General features: G+C 39.0%; 1 long non-coding RNA gene across 4 annotated transcripts in view; it reads left to right on the top strand.

The window, feature by feature from the left end:
• The window catches only part of LOC309658604, a 254073-nt gene that overhangs the window by 127374 nt on the left and 110105 nt on the right, over positions 1-16594 (top strand). For all 4 annotated transcript variants that reach the window (XR_014262306.1, XR_014262307.1, XR_014262308.1 and 1 more), the window contains one exon: positions 16251-16399. This is a non-coding gene — a long non-coding RNA (uncharacterized lncRNA). The remainder of the gene's footprint in view (positions 1-16250; positions 16400-16594) is intronic.

Raw genomic sequence — 16594 nt, 5'->3', positions numbered from 1 at the left:
TTGCTACAAATAACTCAATTTCGTTTCTTTTTATGGCTGAGTAATATTCCATTGTATATATGTACCACATCTTCTTTATCCATTCATCTGTCGATGGGCATTTAGGTGGCTTCCATGACCTGGCTATTGTAAATAGTGCTGCAATGAACATTGGGGTGCATGTGTCTTTTTGAATTATGGTTTTTTCTGGGTATATGCCCAGTAGTGGGATTGCTGGGTCATATGGTAATGCTATTTTTAGTTTTTTAAGGAACCTCCATACTGTTCTCCATAGTGGCTGTATCAATTTACATTCCCACCAACAGTGCAAGAGGGTTCCCTTTTCTCCACACCCTCTCCAGCATTTATTGTTTGTAGATTTTTTGATGATGGCCATTCTGACTGCTGTGAGGTAATACCTCATTGTAGTTTTGATTTGCATTTCTCTAATGATTAGTGATGTTGAGCATCCTTTCATGTGTTTGTTGGCAATCTGTATATCTTCTTTGGAGAAATGTCTATTTAGGTCTTCTGCCCATTTTTGGATTGGGTTGTTTGTCTTTTTGTTATTGAGCTGCATGTAGCTCCTTATAATTTAAATGAGATTATGTGTTGGGTAAGACAGTCTCATCGGTAGCAGCTGTGTGTGTGTCTGACTGTATGTCTCCGAGGGGGTTATGTGTCTGTGTCTGTGTGTATCTGTGCACATGGGACAGAGTATGAGGAAAAACCGTACTCCTCTTAGCTCCATTTGGTGTCAGTTCAACACTGATAAATGTAAACACAGACAAAAGGAATATGAAGAACTCATTGTTACTGGTAACGAAACAGCTGGAAAAAGATGAAGGTGTAGATACAAAAGCCCTTTCTTACCAACTCCTCATCCCCACAGTTGCCAGCTGGCTTGCTAATAGTTTTAGAAAATTTCATGAGTACATAACAAAGTATAGCTTTTAGAAGTTGAAAACAAGTTGCTGGTGAGTCTGATGAAATGGTTCATTTTACAACTATTTCTATTCTCAGGAACTGTTACAGACATTGAGTCCAGAAATACTGCACATTTGCCTGCTTCATCAACAGCATTCCTTTTTGCATGGGTAGATCCCTGTTCTGTATGCCAGGCAATAGGCATACTTTACCTTATTTATACTGTGTAACTACTCTTTACAGTAGGTAGTTTTACCTGCATTTGATAGACATAGAAAGGAAGAGTCAGACAGTTAAACAATTAGCTATTGGCCATTGAACTAGGAAGTGGTAGAGCCATGACTCCAATTCTCTTTCACTGCCTAGCCCACACTTTCCCGTTCCAGTAGTGCTTCCCCAGTCTTTCCTTTCTGTTCTGTTTATCCTGTGACTCACAAACTTGATGACCTCATCTATATGTTGCTTCCTAATAACTGCTTTAAAACAATATAGCATTTAATGATCAATATTTCCAGTAAAATTAAAGGGTTAGAAGCAAAGCATATATTCGAAGCCTTCTTCATCTGAGCTCAGAGAACTAGTGAATAATGCCTTTATTTCAGAGAAAGCTCTCAAATAACCACTTAGCTTTCTTGTCATCTGTTTGTATCTCTACAAGAGAGCAAATCCATGTCTGTATCAAATTCATTAGTCTTGTGTCAGAGACAACACCTTTGCTTAGTGTTCAAACATACTATACCTTCAGATGCTTCATGTGAGAGGCCCATGTTTATGCATTAGTGAAAAAGTCAGCATTAAGAGAACCACGAGGCCCTCCCTAGAGTCCTGTCTGAGGAGAATTGAGAAAGGTGGTTCTATCTGGGTAGCTGTAGGCTTTTATCTAGGCTTCTGTAACAATCTGAAGAGGATCTAGCTTCATTCATAGCTTGCTGGTACTGTTCATGGATGGGAATGCTCGTTGTGTTTGAATTTAACCTGAAGTCATTGTATTGTGATGCTGGTAAAACAGTGAACAAGATTAGTATCCTGGACAGCACTGGGTTACTATGCTTTGGTAAATTGGTATTAGTTGGGTTCTTGTTGCCCTTTTTCTTCACTTTGGCAAGAGTTGAATGCCGTCTTCAGCTCTGTATCCGTTTGCAGCATTTTATACTATTTTAGATAGCACACATAACCTGAGAAAGTGAGTTTACAACTTGATCTCATCTTAAAACTCTTTAGGACTATCTCTGCATCCTTGAGATTAGTCATACCCTTTTTTATTCTCCAACCCAATAACTTCTTATTTTTATCCAAAAATAGAAATGAGTAGAACAATATTTGAAATGAAGATATCATCTTTCCTTAGAAGGCCTTATTAAATAGTATTGCCTGTATGTCTGCTAAAGTTTTTATCTTCTTAGAGGCTCTAATTCAGGAAGGTGTAACATTTGCTGATATTTGCACTTTGATTTACACATTCTTTCAACAAGTACTTATTGGACCCAGGCTCTCTGTGGGGGACTATGCCGGCTACCAGTAATGCCCAGCTGAGAGCAACCATCACCACCCCAGCCTTCACCCAGTGGCTTTCTAGACAGAAGTCAGATTTTAAAACAAATATTGAAAATTTCTTTTTTCCCCTGTCGATATAGCTTGGATAATGTTTACTTCATCTGATTTTAAAACTTTAAATGCCTTTACAGTTAAAACACCGTGTTTACAAACGAAGGGAAAACAGGGTTGAAGTAACTTATTTTGTTTGTCTGAAAATAATTTGTACTCCTGGAATTTATTGAACACATTTATAAATCAATGAGCTAGATTAACTATAACAAAGTATGCCTGAAACTATGGACAAAGCAACGAAATTTGTTTTAGAACATGAATATTAGTTAAAGACCCATTTAGCAAAAGCAAATTCTAGAGTGTTCTTTAAGAGAGGTCTTTGAAAGAAACCCTGACTCATCACTAAAATACTTGTAGGGGGATAAAATGACTGGGCTAATTCCATTATAAGGGTAGATACTTAGATAAGAAGATCCATTTAAAATTTACTTCTTCATTATGAGGCAATAGAACATGGATATATTGGTCTGCGCCTATGATTTTGGACCCAGAGCTCCTAAAACCCTTGTAAATCCCTAAGTGATAAGAGCTCTAGGAGCATCTTTTGTTCTAATGAGGGGACTCTGCATGGGCTCTTGGATGGTTCCTGGATGGGGCCCGGTCATCAGAAAGACCAAGCTAAAATTAGAAGCTTGGAATTTTTAGCCCTTTCTCCCACCTTCACCTCCGTTTCTAGAGAGGGGAGAAGGGCTGGAAATGGAGTTAATAATTGATCATGCCCACGTGAGGAAGCCTCCATAAAATCCCAAAAGTAGGATTCAGGAGTTTCCACGTTGGTGAACACATCCACTGACTGGGAAGGTGATGCACCCCAACTCCACAGGGACAGAAGCTCCTGCACTCAGGACCCTTCTAGGCTTCACCTTACGTATATCTTCATCTTGTTCTTCATCTGTATCCTTTACTATATCCTTTAATAAGCTGGTAAACATAAGTGTTTCTCAGAGTTTTGTGAGCTGCTTGAGCAAATTAACCAAACTTGAGGAGTGACTTGGGAACCTCTGATTTGTAGCCAAATCAGACAGAAGTTGTGGGTAACTTAGAGATCTACTGCTTGCGATTGGCATCTGAAGTGGGGAGCAGTCTCCTGGGATGGCACGCTTAACCTGTGGAATCTGATGCTATCTCCTGGTAAATAGTATCAGAGTTGAGTTACTTCATAGGATACTCAGCTGGTGTCACAGAATTGCCTGATAGTGGGGGGAAAACCCATACATCTTGTGTCAGAAGTGTTGTGAATATAGTAGTAGTGTAAGGATAAAAAGCACAGGAGGAAAAACTGGGGGTTTTCCAACTCACCCATTAAATTACTGAGCGTGCAATAACATGTTATCATAAATAACATGAATCTAGGAAGTATCTATTAAACATACTTGAAATCAAGAGCTCTGGAGCATATTAAACAATCAGACTACACTAGAAATATTTAGAGTCTACTTTAGTCCTTTTAGGGAAAAATTGATTGCATCTTCTGTTTACAAGTTCAACTTCTAGCACTGATTGACTCAAACTGCACAAATTCTTAGAAGACACTATTTTAGTTTAATTCAGTTCTGTGCCACCCAAAAAGCAATGAAGGATAGGTTCCTAATGAACACAAGAGCCAATGGAAGCAAACCTAAAGTCCAAACTAGTGGAATCTTAACACGATGTGGGTTTTCAATATTCTTCCTCTATCTCCGTGCAGACTTGGAAAAATCTTCTTGTTCACCATTATTAAAATATATGGCTAAGAGATTCCACTGACTCAGACATAGAGATCCATTACCTACTCTAAGATGTTAGCAGAGGAGGATGGAAACAATGAATAAGCTTTGCTTCTGGGTCCAATCTCAAAAGCTTCTTAGTTTGTGGACCTGGTTTTGCTTTTTTAAGCACCCATAAAATCCTAAGAATGCCTTAGAAGTATCCTTTTTGGTACTCTGACACTGTCTGTCATTTCGTAACTTATAAGAGAGAAAGTAAAAGTCCAGATATCTGGAGACATTTTTATATTTGCCATTTCAGAAACTTGGTATAATCCTATAAAATTGAAAAATATTACAAAGCTTAGTAAACATGTTTTAACTAATTTTTTGGCCGTAAGTTGTTCTATAAATGTTCAAAATTGAGTCAACTTTTGGTATTCAAACACAGGTCAAATATGGTCTTTTGGGAACAAAATCTGAATCTATCTAAGAAACTCAGTTCAAAATGTATACAGATTTCATAATGTGTATAAATATTGAATCATTATGTTGTACTCTTGAAGCTAACATAATGTTATATGTCAATTATACCTCAATTAAAAAAAAGAAATTCAGAGGAAAATGAATTAGGTATTTTATGCATTTAGGAAACATATATTCGTTGTCTTGGCTGGGTAATTGTCTTTTTGATATTCTTTTCAGGATAAAAACAACAAAAGAGTAGGGATAATAGCAACTAGTTACTTACTCAGAAATCTCTTATTGAACACTGATTTCCTGTCAGGTCTCTACCAGGCTTTGTGAATATAAAGATTCTGTTCTGCCCTCAAGTCATTTGTTCTGTAAAATAGTTCATACATTGATTTCTTCATTCATAGGACAAGTCTTCATTAAGCACCTACCAACTCAGTATAAGGCACTATGCTCAGAGCCAAGGATGTATAATGAGTCAAATAGACCTCATTCTTGCCTTTGTGGAGTGTACAGTCCAGTGGAGAACATACACATTTGTCAAATTATCAACCAGGTGCATATAGACTCATCATATAGAATCTGAAAGTGCAGTGAAGAGAAGTACATGGTCCTATAAAAGTACAAAATTGGGGGATAAGATTTAGTCAAAAAAATCAGAATTGTTAATTGACATCTAAAGAGTGGGTAGAAGTGAGTAGGTGTGCCTAGGGAAATAGGAGACAACAGCATATTCCTAACAGAAGGACTAGGGTAATGGGTTGACGTGTGTCCCCCTAGAATATATGTTGAAATCAGAACCCCCAATATGTCAGAATGTGATTGTACTTGGAAGTATAGTCATTACCAATGGAATTAATTAAATTAAGATGAGGTCATACTGGAGAAGGGTGGATTGTTAATTCAATATGACTGGTGTCCTTATAAGAAGAGGAGAAGACACAGAGAGAGAAGATGGCCATGTGAAGACTGAACCAGAGATTGAAGTTATGCTGCTACAAGCCAAGGGTTATCTGCAGCTACCAGAAAGAAGATGCAAAATAAAGGATCTTTCCTTAGAGGTTCCAGAGAGAGCGTAACCCTGCCAATACCTTGACTTCTAACCTCCAGAACTGTGAGACAATAAATTTCTCTTGTTTTAAGTCATCTAGTTTGTGGGTCTTTGTTACAGCAGCTGTAGGAAATGAATACAACCAGCAACTGTAAAAGTCCTGTGACAATGAAAAACATTCCAAATTCAAAGGACCAGAAGATATCCAGGATGGTTAGATTGTACTGTATAGAAGAGGTAGGGTTGCTGAGTAAAACACAGGTCAACTAATTTGAAATCCAGATAAATAACAAATACTTTTTTCATGTAAGTGTGTCCCATATTACATCTAAATATCTGCTAAAAATTGTTTATCTGTAATTCAAATTTAACTGGGCAACCTGTAGTTTTATTTGCTAAATTTTGCAATCCTATGGAGAGGGCACATGGTAGAAGGTGGTGGGAAAGAGGTATGGAAAGGCCACTCCATGACAGAATGAAGTAGATGAAGTATGTGGGAGAAGAGGAAATGGTGACAGCAGGTATAGGCAGCCCTGTAACTGTTCAGCTGTAAAAGATCTGAAAGAGATGCTGAGGAACTGGGGTAGGAATGGAGGAATGAAGGGTTGAGCGAGGATCAATATTTTTGTTTTTGAAATTGAAGAGATTTATGTATGTTTAAGAGCTCTCTTTGTCCAGTCCATGCTCATGACCTAAGCACCTCCCAAAGGCCCCACCTCCTAATACCATCACACTGAGATTAGGATTTCAACATAAGACTTTTGCGGGGGACACAAATATTCAGACCATAGCAAGAGCCAAATGATAGAACCCCACTGAGAGTTTGATTAAACAAGGGAAGAAAAAAGGGATGACAAATATATATAGCTCATGAGAAGATGAAAAATGATGGTATCCAAAGAGATTAACCTTATATAGAAGAAGGGGCACATCCTCCACTGTAACAAGACAGGAGGATAGTAAGGGTTCAGTGTGTGTTGTTTTGTGTATTTACTATTAGGGAAACTGTTGGTGTGTGGGAATTCTCATCTGTTAGTCTCTATCTTCTCTTTAAACTAAGAGGCAAGTTCATATGCTAAATACCAGAAGGAACAAGACTGTTTCAGAGATTTGAAGGAAGAGGAGACAGTTTAATTTGTTATTGTGGAATGGATTGAACAACAAAAGAAGATGTCAGGCAGTATTAGTGGCCCATTTGAATTTTAATCTCAACAGTTTCACAGTAATGTAAGTGCTATTTTTGCTCCATGGAAAAATTTACATGGGGGCATGGAGGAGGAAGTAATTAACTGGAGTGTAGAAGGGAAGAGAGACCAGGCAGGTATGAAAAAGGAGGAAGAAACTCTGCTCATCTGACCTTGAGGAATGAGTAGGATTTTCCCGGTATGTAGAAGGTAGAGGTGGGAATATCTTGCTTAGTGTATAGAGAAATGGAGACAGGAAGGGAAAAGGTCTATTATTTAATTCTCATTGTGGCTATAAAAAGCTTAAATTATTGCTTTGAGGGAGAAGAGAAGAGGTAGTAGCTATTCCAGAAACTCAGAGGAGGGAAAAATCACTGAAAGTTGGGATAGACAGAAAGGCTTCTGACGACAGAGGCTGGACTTCAAAGGAAGAAGGGCTTGAGTGGAAGGGTGGTAGAAAGACTGGCTTAAGAAAAGACATGAAACCTGTAAAACCTGGTTTTGACTTCCAGATTTTATTTTTAGCTGCCTTGATTTTTTTTTTTTTTACAAATTGGATGTATATATGCCTACAAAATTTCTATATCCATGTTATCTTCCTGCCCATGTAAATATTTGAAATTACTAATCTTATTACAGAGGCTGCCATATTTATATTTCAGCCTTATATTTTGCCAGGGACTTTCTTGCTCTTGGTTATAGAAGAATCTAAGAGATTCTACTCATCCAGAAAATATGTATGGAATGCAAAGTGGGTAAATACTGTAAGCCTCCAATATCAGAGGTGGCACGAGGTGCTGAGCAGTATGGCTAATCCTGGCTCCACAGGAGAGTTTAAAGGGGGAAATGAGCACTGTGGCTGGAGGCGCATGAGAGGGCTGCAGTCAGCTCTGGTCTCAGCCTGTAGGAGACAAATCTCTCTCCAAGGTTTCATTACAAACCCAAATCCTCAATTTTATGAACTCCACAACAAAACTCCTATATGTACACCTTAAATGTGTGTGATGGATAAGATACCCTCATCCAGAATCACTCACTGAATAATATTTAAGGATTTCCCAGAATATGAGAAACACCACTCTGTGGTTTTTGTATTTTCACTGGTTTGCAGTTTCATAAGGGTAATCTGAACCCTTTTTAAAAATTATTTTTTGGTATAATATTCAATTAGTAATTTAAGAGACTATCCTTTATTCTGAGATCATGAACTTCCTACCTTTTTTGTTGTTAAAATGTCCTTATTTTATGGAATTATGGTGATTAGGTCATGGTAACCTATGACCTAAAAATGAAACAAGATTTCATTTTCTTGTTGTTTTTTTTTTAACATCTTTATTGGAGTATAATTGCTTTACAATGGTGTGTTAGTTTCTGCTGTATAACAAAGTGAGTCAACTATATGTATACATATATCCCCATGTCCCCTCCCTCTTGCGTTTCCCTCCCACCCTCCCTATCCCACCCCTCTAGGTGGTCACAAAGCACTGAGCTGATCTCCCTGTGCTATGCGGCTGCTTCCCAGCAGTAATTTAAAAGACTATCCTTTATTCTGAGATCATGAACTTCCTACCTTTTTTGTTGTTAAAATGTCCTTGTTTTATGAAATGATGGTGATTAGGTCATGGTAGGTTTTTGAGATTTCATTTTCTTGTTTTTAACGTTCATGCTTGCCAGGAATTAGTTTTAATGTTATTGGATTTCTGAACTTTGGAAGTCTGGGAAACTCCAGTTGTGACCACGTTAGAGAATGCTGAATATTGCTCCCCATGGGACGAAAGTCAAGGCTATTTCAGACTGTGGTCAGCACACACCAAAGTGAGGGTGGGTGTGTGGGCACCCTGCACCTGGCTGTGTCTCAACTCTCCGAGTCAAGTACTTGTGACTTGGATGCAAGACCAGCCAGATTAATAAAATATGGTCAAAAGCTAGTCCAGTGCTGGCAGGAGTCATAAGTCCTTCCCTGGGAGAGGGCTGAGTGCCAGATGTAAAGGCAAACGTGCGTTTACCTCCTCCAGTGCGGAAACAAAACAATAACAGCCACCTACGAACACTCAGCATCAGTAGCTCTGCCAGCCGCATTACATCTTACTTTTCCATCCTCAGGAAATCAGTGGTAAGATTTTTATCAGGGTAACTAGCTCCTTCATCACATGAGCATAGACACTACTTCGGGCTTTTCTTAATTGAGATGGCAGGAGTCCTGGGCACTGACCCAGTGGGGCTCCTCTGTAAGATCTGAGGCAGAGATCTTACTTTCCTCCATTGCTGGCCACTTGGTCTTTAAAACCGATGGGGAAAAATTAGCAATCTCTACTCGCATTCGGAGATGAAGCCACATTGTCAGGATACGGATACCAAAGTCAGCTCAGAACAGCCTTGCTGAAATTGATGGATAATAAGAAATCTTTCATTATAACCAGGATTGAAGGAATCTGATTCTCATCACTACAGAATTACTCTGTGTCACTCTAACTCAGTAGCTGGATTCTAACAAAGGGTTAATGAGGATGGGACGGGACCTTCACTGTTGATTGGAGAGGTGAGCAAGTGTATAAAAATGGGCCACCCCTTGATTACATGGGCCGCCATCTCTACATGGCTCATGGTCTTGCTTTCACCCTTCTTCCTTTAATGTCTTTTCATCACAGCCTTAACAACTCTCATATCAACACATCAACATACCACCTTTAGGAACATTACTGAAGGCTATGCTGAGAAAGAGCCTTGTTACACTTCTGGAATGGACCCATGTTTTCCTAGTTTTCTTTCAAACATCTGGTTTTATAACAATTCTGATTTAATCTATAATCTTTAAAAAAATTCTTCTTTCCTGAAGAAATAGGAAGTCAGCCTTTCCTTGTTTCAGGATTTTCTTTGGCCTGGAAGTGTCTATAGGATAATAAATACATTCACTATTATTTAATCATCATCAACTAGTTAATTCGTGATTATATGTAACAATCATTAACGTTTATTTGGCATTTACTGTGGATTAAACATTGTGCTAAGCCTGTCCTCATGCATATTATCAGTTGGCATACGGATCACATACCTAAAATGTGATGTAACATGAAAGGTAGTATGGGCAAAGTAAGTCTTGTACACAATGCAGTGTAGGGACTGTGGAGTTAGACACACTGGGTTTGAATTTTGATTCACTCACTTACTAACCTGGCAAGTTTAATCTCTCCTAGCCTTGATTTTTTTAATGTAAGTTAAGGAAAGTAAGACCTATATTGGAGGGTGGCAGTGAGAATCTAAGAGTATTTATGGAGATCTTAGAGATAGTAAGGCTCAAAAGCCTGGGATCTCTAAATACCATCACAGATGAGACCACAAGAAGTGGTGTAGGAGGGGTTCACTGAGCAGGAGGGATAAAGAAACAGAGAAGTTGTAGGAAGCCAGCCTTTGAGTGAAGAATGATATTTCTATGAGAGTAGAAGAGGAGGAAAGGCACACGGATTAGAGTATGTACTGGGTCAGAGAGGGGGGAAATGTATTGCTTGTTGAGAGCCAAATATGAGTCAGGCGCTGGGCAAAGTACTTTGTGCATATTATCTTTAATCCTCACTGCAAGTCAACAACAGGGGAAATAAGTGCTCCATTTTTTCAGGTGAGAAGTTGAATCTGAGGAGCTTCAAATATGTTTCTTAAGATGACACAGGTGGTAAAAGGTAGCTCCTGGATTGCAACCCATTCTCTCAGGTTCCTAAGTTTTCCACTGGAGCAGGGCAGTGCCGTGATCATTAACTTGCACCGTGGAGCCCCACTTTTGCGGCACATTCAGCTCATTCTAGTTTTAGTCTTAAGAGTGGAGGTGCGGGCGTGCTGTTGCGGTGGTGGCGGTGTAGGGTTGGAACTGAGCTTGTCCTGAAGCGATTCCAACCGAATATTCTTCCAGCCATTGTCCCTCTGCAGAGGAAGGCGAGGGAGCAAGCAGTGCACTGCCCTCCCACCCTGCAGGGCCCTGCCTATTCCGGGGCTGGGGGCTCGCCCATTCTTGCTCCACAGCACTGTGGAGTCTGTAGGCAAACCTGAAGGAGAGAGTGAGCCTCCGTGAGCCTTTCACTCCTGCCTTCATTTGTCTTCGATCCCATAACAGAAAATGGTGGGCTCCATATGGAAACAAATGAGATCTGACCAAAAATTTAAGATATCTGTCAATGGAGAAAAGAAGCAAATATTTATCTCACGTTGTGCGCTACATGAAATTCACATATGACGTATGTGGTCTCATTGAATCCTCACGATAAGCTTGGGAGGTGCACATTATTATTGTTTGTATGATATCAAACAGCTTTCTCCAGGTCACACAGACAAGAAATTTCAGAACTGGGTCTTATACTTAGGATGATTTAAGAGCAAAGATTGAATTGGCACAAACATATGAGGATTTAAATGAAAATGTGTATGTGCTGAGAAACTATAAATAATGCAGATAAGTTACAATAAATTGTATTCCTCATTTTCTATCCACGGATTGATGCTGTTTATTTCATTCTATGGTGTTCCTGCTGTAGAAAAAAGATATCACAAAGGATTTTTTTCAAATAAATCTTCATCTTTTCATCTCAAAAAGTAGAACTTCTGGTGATGTTTTATATATTGGGTTTGGCTTCTTTTAGCAGTGCAAATGGTGTCTGTTGATCAATGGCAAACTATACCTGTGAATGAGCTATGCCCTATAAAGGCTCCAACGCTCTTTGGAAAAGAAGAGATGGAAACCATTCTGTCTTCTAAGTCTAAGAAAACATGGGATGCATCTGGGACTTAAGGATGTAAAGGTGATCCACATCTTTCGTGTGCCCTTAGCTGCTTAATAGAGCTGTTCAAAATATAGGTGTTTAAAAAAATATATATATATATGTTTAAAATATATAAATATAAATATATATCAATGCTACTAGCATATTGTGATGTTGCCTATTTAACTTTTTACTTTGAAACACTTCATCATTGACATTGTGATATATATAATGGTTAGTTTCAATCTGCTCCCTGGTGTGGTTAGTACTCCTTGTTGGAAATGCGTATTTCATGGTATATTAGTTTCCTAAGACTATCGTAACAAATTGCCACACACAGGCTTAAAACAGCAGAAAATTATTCTCTTACAGGCCTGGAAGCTAGAAGACCAAAACTGAGGTGTCAGCAAGGCTGATTCCTTCTGGAGGCTCTGAGAGAGAATATACTCCATTCCTCCCTCCTGGCTTCTAGTGGTTGCACACAATCCTTGACATTCTTTGGCTTCTAGATGCATCAATCTAATCTCTGTCTCAGTCTTCACAAAGTGCTCTTGTCTCTGTATGTGGCTGTCTCCAAATTTCCCTCTTCTTATAAGGGTACCAGTCCTTATAAGTGGGCTCTAATCCAATATGACCCCATCTTAACTTGATTATATCTGCAAAGATCCTATTTCCAAATAAAGTCACATTCACAAATTTCTGGTGGACATTAATTTTGAAGGGACACTCTTCAACCCAGTACATGATTTATTAGTTAGCATGTAATTAGAAGATTCTGCTCCATGGTTAGCTATCGTAAGAAGTTCAGCTGCCCAACGAATGTCAGTTTGTAAAGTGGCATAGCAAATATTAGAAATAGGTTTCCATTCATGAAATTAGTGGTGTTTGGATATGTGGACTGGCTAGAAATATTAAAGAAACAATCTTCATTCTTGCATGGATGAGGCATAAAAATGTAGAGAGCCACGCAGTCTGTGCCCTTCAGCATGGTACAAGGCTTATCTCTGACAATCTCCAGTTAGCTTGCTGATTCGGAGTGCTTATTTGCCAGAATTTAGCTAAATACTGCCTCTAAAATACTGTTGCATTTGTTTTGGGGAACTTTTCATACAGGATGTGGTCCAAGCACCTAAAAGTTTAGAAAGCTGGAACTATATAATGCTTATAGTACCGGTTGTATGATAACTTTTTGTGACTGCTTGATGATAAATGTTTGTATAGCAGAATTCAGCTTGAGACTTGCTAGCATACATGGTAGCAAGGTTGAAGGAAGGAGACCAAGAACACTCACGTACCTCTTACTATAGGACATACCTCCCCAAAAGAACCTCATAATTATGAACAGCAAAATTGGCTTAGGTTAATTCACAGCTCATATCCACCAACATTTTTCTATAATTGCAAATCTTCTAGTCTCTTTTGGACTACCATTCTTACCCTCTTTTTCAAAATTTTTTGTTTTAAGTATGTAGATTTACAATACTAGTTTCAAGTGGACATTTAATTCTTATTAAACAATATAACCCAGAGTTTAGATAATTATGCCAATATTAGAAACCTTCTATCATTGAAGATTTTCAATAAGAAAATAGATTTGGCAAAACTTGAACTCTTCACCTGGGATTTTCCCATGTCCCTTGCCATGCCCAACAGTGACAAATAGGCTCCCATGTCTCTGGCTGACTCAGTGTCTCTGGAATTCCCTCCTTCATGCATTCCATGGGAGCCTCTGTTTGGTGGCATTTAGTACATGGTGCCAGGCATCTGTTGTTTTGGCTTGAGTTTAATCTGAACCTTTGTTGTTTGACTGGGTTTTGTATTTCTGAGGGAATTTTTTTTGTTTGTTTTTTTATCATAAATCACCAGCTCTGCTAAGCAGCATGTGAGGCTGTTGGGAGTGAGAGTTTAATGTTTTGTTACTACTGGAAATAAAACTTGAAAAATTCTTCAAAAGTGCGCATCATCTGGATTTTTCAGAAAAGGAAAGGAAAAGATCTGCTGTATGGTCTCCTCATGCTATTTTTCTTTCATGCATTTCAACAAATAAGCAAACATGCAAACAAAGTAATGGAACCATGGCGTTTCTCCTTGGTTGAGGTCCAGACCGTTGACCCCCATTGATCTGTGCTTCAGTGAAGAAGTTGTGACAGTGGCAGGCAGGAGTCCTGAAATAAATGAAACAGCTGAGCGGACCGTGGGAGTAAACGACTTGCCCATGTGGATCTCTGCTTTTCTTTCTACCCTAATCTCTTTGTCCTCATTCATCCTAATGAAAGGATGCTGGAGGAGAGAAGTACAGGGATGGAAAACCCCTGAGAGAAGACAGCATTAAATACAAAGCCAAAATGTGAAACTGGTTCTGAAAAGTGATGGTTGCTTGTTTGTGCTGCATAAATTCTGAGTACATCTGTGAATATGCTATTGTGTATCAGGCTCCCCAAGAATAAATATGCCCAGACTCAGGGATTATGTCACCTGATCAATACCAATGATAAACCAATCAGCACCCTGCTTGTGGGAGGTGGGGGATGGGTGCGGGGAAATGTGGACCCAAGTAACAGCGGTGATAGGGAAGATTGTTTTAAGGGTTGACGCTGTCAGGTTAATCTGTCAGTTTTAGGTAGCTGATAATATTTTAAGGGAGTTTTTTCAAGTTGAACATAATTCTCATATTTCACAGCCCACACCTTTAGAACAGGTACCTGATTTCTTATATATAGCAGCTTCTTTCTCTGTCCCTCCGGTAAGAAGACTAATCGTTAACTGTTGAACACTTGGTTCCTGGGTGACGGTTCATTCCTTATATTATAAAATCTAAGGCAGTAAATGCATGCCATCCTTTATTCCCTTCCGAAGATTTTGTTGGTGATTTGGTATGTGGACCTGATGGCTCGTTTGCTTAGTTCCTTAGTAAACATTGAATGAGAACCTACAGGGCAATAAATATGAACATAAATAAATATGTGGGGGAAAGAAAAATGAACAGGGATTAAGAGAGCTGCCACTGATGTTTATTGACTGCCTTCTGTAGCCCAGCACTCACTTTTTTTTATATATATAACGTTGGCTGCGTTGGGTCTTTGTTGCTGTGCGTAGGCTTTCTCTAGTTGCGGCGAGCGGGGGCTACTCTTTGTTGCGGTGTGTGGGCTTCTCATTGTGGTGGCTTCTCTTGTTGCAGAGCATGGGCTCTAGGCGCGCGGGCTTCAGTAGTTGTGGCTTGTGGGCTCTAGAGCGCAGGCTCGGTAGTTGGGGCGCACGGGCTTAGTTGCTCCGCGGCATGTGGGATCTTCCTGGACCAGGGCTCGAACCTCTGTGCCCTGCATTGGCAGGCGGATTCTTAACCACCGCGCCACCAGGGAAGTCCCCCGGCACTCATTTTTTTAAAAATACTTTTTATGATTAAAAAATGTACATAGATAAAATAGACAACTGATGGGAACATACTGTGTAGTAGCACAGGGAACTCTACCTTAGGCACTGTGGTAACCTAAATGGGAGAGAAGTCCAAAAGGGAGGGGAGATCTGCATGTGTATGGCTCATTCATTTTGTTGTGCAGTGGAGGCTAACACAACATTGTAAAGCAACCATACTCCAATAAAAATAAATAAAAAAAATAAAAGAAAAATAAATGTTAAAACAAAACAAAACAAAAATGTGCATAGACGTAACAGTCATATCATTCCTCAAGGCTTATAATGCAAAACACCAGCCCCTGTCTCACCTAGCCCATCCCAGTTCTCATCTCCTGCAGGAAACCACTTTTAATCCTTTAATCTTCTGGTATTTGCTCCATAGTTTTGCATAATGCTATACACTGTTCTGCTATTTATTTATTTGTCACATTTAGATATTGCCTGTGAACATTCTACAATGGAAGACAATGGTTTAACTTCCTTAAATACCTCCTCTCACCCCAAACACATACTTCTACTTTCTCTGTTTTTATAATCTAAATTATAATTTTTGGTCAGATTAATATTCAGTCTATACATTGCTAGGTTTACATAAACATTATTCATAGTTAAGCCAGGTAGATACCTGGGTATGTGAGGAACAGAATGTTTCCAGGGTTTCACTCTCCTTACAAAGACTTTCAATCAGTGTTGTTTTCATCCCACCAACACTCACTTGCAAAGTTCCTCCTGCCTCCAAAGCCTGAGCCTTCTGAGATCCTGAAGTGCAAATGAACCTTCGTAGTGACTTTATTTGCTGAAGAGTTTCCCTTTTTGCTGGTCTGGCTAATCAGTTACCACAAATCAGTCCATTGCTTTCTAAACATATGTTCTTTTTTTCTCCTCTCTCTCTTATCTCTTTTCCCTTGCTTTCTTTGCCCTTATCAGTTTGAGAAGTTTTTGTTTATCACTGAAATTTTAATGTGTTTCTGAAATAAACCATATATGTTTCAATCTGCTATGTTTAACTAAAGTTTCAAGTACTCTTTTAAAAGTCTAGCTAATAATTCTCCATGCGATTATTAACCTCACTTTATGGATGAATAAAACAAGGATGGGAGAAGTTAAATAATTCGCCCAAGGTTGTACAAATAGTAAATGGTAATTTCACTTACTAATAAAAATCTTGTTCTTTTCTTTCCAGCACATTGCCTTTTACTGTGAGACACAGTTCCTGTTTTAAGGACTTTACAGTTTTTGCGGGGAGATAAGACAAGTGCATGGCCTTTAGAATACAATGCATGAAATGTCAAGAACAAGAAAAATGGCGTGGTGTGCAGTGGAAATTCAGAGGTGAGAGAAATATTTTCCTGCCCATTTCTTTGTGTCTGAAACCCCATTTGGAATTGGAATGTATGTTTTGTAGTACTGTATGGACATTTCTTCATACAGAAATCTTAATTCGATGGGATTTAACCTCTATTCTTTGGTCATTTGGGATTCCATGGAGTCTTTGGAGTGAAGTAGACAGTTAATTTATATCTTCAC

The sequence above is a fragment of the Balaenoptera physalus genome (genome assembly GCF_965194825.1).
Source record: "Balaenoptera physalus genome assembly, chromosome: 3".
Lineage (NCBI taxonomy): Eukaryota > Metazoa > Chordata > Mammalia > Artiodactyla > Balaenopteridae > Balaenoptera > Balaenoptera physalus.
This window is presented reverse-complemented; position numbering and strand designations above follow the sequence as displayed.